Source organism: Cyprinodon tularosa, unplaced genomic scaffold, assembly GCF_016077235.1.
Source record: "Cyprinodon tularosa strain WSP-4 unplaced genomic scaffold, ASM1607723v1 ctg774, whole genome shotgun sequence".
In the NCBI taxonomy this organism is placed as follows: domain Eukaryota; kingdom Metazoa; phylum Chordata; class Actinopteri; order Cyprinodontiformes; family Cyprinodontidae; genus Cyprinodon; species Cyprinodon tularosa.
Window position 1 is genome coordinate 267,415 of NW_024039534.1, and position 4,839 is coordinate 272,253.

A 4,839-nucleotide genomic window follows, 5' to 3' on the forward strand; every position below is an offset into this window, starting at 1 on the left:
TTTTATCACCCTATTAGAGACCTGAAGGACCAGATACCCTATAGAATCATTTTATCACCCTATTAGAGACCTGGAGGACCAGATACCCTATAGAATCATTCTATCACCCTATTAGAGACCTGAAGGACCATATACCCTATAGAATCATTCTATCACCCTATTAGAGACCTGAAGGACCAGATACCCTATAGAATCATTCTATCGCCCTATTAGAGACCTGAAGGACCAGATACCCTATAGAATCATTCTATCACCCTATTAGAGACCTGAAGGACCAGATACCCTATAGAATCATTCTATCACCCTATTAGAGACCTGAAGGACCAGATACCCTATAGAATCATTCTATCACCCTATTAGAGACCTGAAGGACCAGATACCCTATAGAATCATTCTATCACCCTATTAGAGACCTGAAGGACCAGATACCCTATAGAATCGTTCTATCACCCTATTAGAGACCTGAAGGACCAGATACCCTATAGAATCATTCTATCACCCTATTAGAGACCTGAAGGACCAGATACCCTATAGAATCATTCTATCGCCCTATTAGAGACCTGAAGGACCAGATACCCTATAGAATCATTCTATCGCCCTATTAGAGACCTGAAGGACCAGATACCCTATAGAATCATTCTATCACCCTATTAGAGACCTGAAGGACCAGATACCCTATAGAATCATTCTATCACCCTATTAGAGACCTGAAGGACCAGATACCCTATAGAATCATTCTATCACCCTATTAGAGACCTGAAGGACCAGATACCCTATAGAATCATTCTATCACCCTATTAGAGACCTGAAGGACCAGATACCCTATAGAATCATTCTATCACCCTATTAGAGACATGAAGGACCAGATACCCTATAGAATCATTCTATCACCCTATTAGAGACCTGAAGGACCAGATACCCTATAGAATCATTCTATCACCCTATTAGAGACCTGAAGGACCAGATACCCTATAGAATCATTCTATCGCCCTATTAGAGACCTGAAGGACCAGATACCCTATAGAATCATTCTATCGCCCTATTAGAGACCTGAAGGACCAGATACCCTATAGAATCATTCTATCACCCTATTAGAGACCTGAAGGACCAGATACCCTATAGAATCATTCTATCACCCTATTAGAGACCTGAAGGACCAGATACCCTATAGAATCATTCTATCACCCTATTAGAGACCTGAAGGACCAGATACCCTATAGAATCATTCTATCACCCTATTAGAGACCTGAAGGACCAGATACCCTATAGAATCATTCTATCACCCTATTAGAGACCTGAAGGACCAGATACCCTATAGAATCATTCTATCACCCTATTAGAGACCTGAAGGACCAGATACCCTATAGAATCATTCTATCGCCCTATTAGAGACCTGAAGGACCAGATACCCTATAGAATCATTCTATCACCCTATTAGAGACCTGAAGGACCAGATACCCTATAGAATCATTCTATCACCCTATTAGAGACCTGAAGGACCAGATACCCTATAGAATCATTCTATCACCCTGTTAGAGACCTGAAGGACCAGATACCCTATAGAATCATTCTATCACCCTATTAGAGACCTGAAGGACCAGATACCCTATAGAATCATTCTATCACCCTATTAGAGACCTGAAGGACCAGATACCCTATAGAATCATTCTATCACCCCATTAGAGACCTGAAGGACCAGATACCCTATAGAATCATTCTATCACCCTATTAGAGACCTGAAGGACCAGATACCCTATAGAATCATTCTATCGCCCTATTAGAGACCTGAAGGACCAGATACCCTATAGAATCATTCTATCACCCTATTAGAGACCTGAAGGACCAGATACCCTATAGAATCATTCTATCACCCTATTAGAGACCTGAAGGACCAGATACCCTATAGAATCATTCTATCACCCTATTGGAGACCTGAAGGACCAGATACCCTATAGAATCATTCTATCACCCTATTGGAGACCTGAAGGACCAGATACCCTATAGAATCATTCTATCACCCTATTAGAGACCTGAAGGACCAGATACCCTATAGAATCATTCTATCACCCTATTAGAGACCTGAAGGACCAGATACCCTATAGAATCATTCTATCACCCTATTAGAGACCTGAAGGACCAGATACCCTATAGAATCATTCTATCGCCCTATTAGAGACCTGAAGGACCAGATACCCTATAGAATCATTCTATCACCCTATTAGAGACCTGAAGGACCAGATACCCTATAGAATCATTCTATCACCCTATTAGAGACCTGAAGGACCAGATACCCTATAGAATCATTCTATCACCCTATTAGAGACCTGAAGGACCAGATACCCTATAGAATCATTCTATCACCCTGTTAGAGACCTGAAGGACCAGATACCCTATAGAATCATTCTATCACCCTATTAGAGACCTGAAGGACCAGATACCCTATAGAATCATTCTATCACCCTATTAGAGACCTGAAGGACCAGATACCCTATAGAATCATTCTATCACCCTATTAGAGACCTGAAGGACCAGATACCCTATAGAATCATTCTATCACCCTATTAGAGACCTGAAGGACCAGATACCCTATAGAATCATTCTATCGCCCTATTAGAGACCTGAAGGACCAGATACCCTATAGAATCATTCTATCACCCTATTAGAGACCTGAAGGACCAGATACCCTATAGAATCATTCTATCACCCTATTAGAGACCTGAAGGACCAGATACCCTATAGAATCATTCTATCACCCTATTAGAGACCTGAAGGACCAGATACCCTATAGAATCATTCTATCACCCTGTTAGAGACCTGAAGGACCAGATACCCTATAGAATCATTCTATCGCCCTATTAGAGACCTGAAGGACCAAATACCCTATAGAATCATTCTATGAACCCTTTAAAGGAAAGTCCGGTCAGCAGGAATAATCAATGTATCATTATTTATACCTAAAACTAATACGTTTGCGGTGATTTAATGAATGTAGCGTTAATTAGTAAAAAAATAAAAGCAATAATTTTCGTTGCGATCACAGAGTCTGGGAGCGGCCATTTTTGCCCAAATATAGTAGCCCCTCCCTCCTGCCATCTTCCAGCAGTGACGTCACGGTGCGGTAAGCCTAGCGCCATTCTCCCCGCTTTCCAAGCTAAATCAATGGGAACTACTTGACACATCTGCAATCAACAACAATTATTGAAGATTTCCAGAGGACTTCACCATTGAAATTCACCAGAGCTATAGTGAAACTGACAATGCCCACGTGCATGGCAGCTGGATGCTGGAATACATCGGGTAAAAGTGAAAAAAAAGAGTTCTTCCACCTTTCTGATTCCTGATCCTCCACGGACGGGTTGGTCGCTTGGATCGCCAACTTGAAGAGGGAGGATTTGCCATCGAACTTCTGGCCAGAGAAAAAACCCGTAATATGTAGCCAACATTTGGAAGAAGAATGTTTTCAAGATGACTTGGATAATAGCGCGTTGTGACAAACACCAGATACAGCACTGGGACTTGATCAACAGCCGATACCGCACCGTGACAATGTCACTAACCAGTAGGTGGCAGTAGTGTTCTTTGACAAACATGGATGCCTCCAGTAAAGCACATTCACATGAAAATTACTCTGAATTAAAAACACTGATCATTTATTGAACAGGATGGAATCATTTCAGATTTAAAGAACTTTCAGAAGTTTGAATATGAGTGACTTTTCCTTCAAATCAAAATGCATCAATTATGCAACAATACTATTGTTCTAGAGTTATAAAAACCACTCCTGTGTTTACTCAATAAAGAGCAGGAGGTATTAACAGGGTCCTAAAAGTTGGGCGCGGCGAAGCGAAACAACAGCAGTACGAGTTCAGTGGAACAAGTAGATAAAAAAACAGGGTTAAAAAAATAAACCAAACAAAACAGTAAAAATCAAATCCTGCTGTGGAGAATATTTCATCCCCTCACCATGACAGCTAAGGTTAAACACCCATTTGTTTAAAGCTGCCTCTCTTAACTGAAGTATTTTTAGTTTAAGGTTGTGGTCCAGCTTTTTTATTTGCTTTTATGATCTTATTTTTTTACTTTGTGCTTTTATTTTACTGTTTAATTGATGTTCAGCACTTTAAATCATTGTTTTAAATTCTGCTCTAGAAATAAACCTGCCTGTCATATTTATCCTGTTTGTGTCAAACTGTCATATTTCAGCTCATCTAACTCATTTTAACCTTAACTTTAGTCAATTTAAAAAGCAGTTTTAGTTTTTTTTTTTTTTTTACTATTATGATTTATTTTAAGAAATTCATTTGCATGCATTGCTAAAGTCAGGGCGTACACTGTACGATTTTTTGCCCTTTTCGGGCCGATTTTCCAGTCGTGTGAGAATTTTCCGATCGGGCCGACTTTCAGTCTGATGGTGCGTGGTGTCGTGAACAGGGGGTAACGAGGGGCGATCAGCCTCTAACGACCACCTCCCCATCAGGAATCAGAAGGCTGGGAGAAAATCAAACATGTCTGAAATCCAGTCGGCCGTCGTAAGGTGGTCGTGGGCAAACAAGGATTCTTCTGCTTCGTCTTCCTCTCAGATGAAAACACAGAAGCATGGCGGGGGTACAATGAGGGAAATGGAGTTCTTTATGTAAAAATGACAGACCGCAGTAGCCACGTTTGCTCAGCCATGTCTTTGTCCAAATACGTCGTCGCACAAAATTGCACAAATTTCCAAGGCAGCGCGTTTCACTACAGTGAGCTTCACATTCCTCTTCTACTCGTTTGGCTTCCAGAAAGATGAGTCCGGGTAGCGCCATGATCGGTGTGAGCGCTCTTCAATTAACACATCTCTGT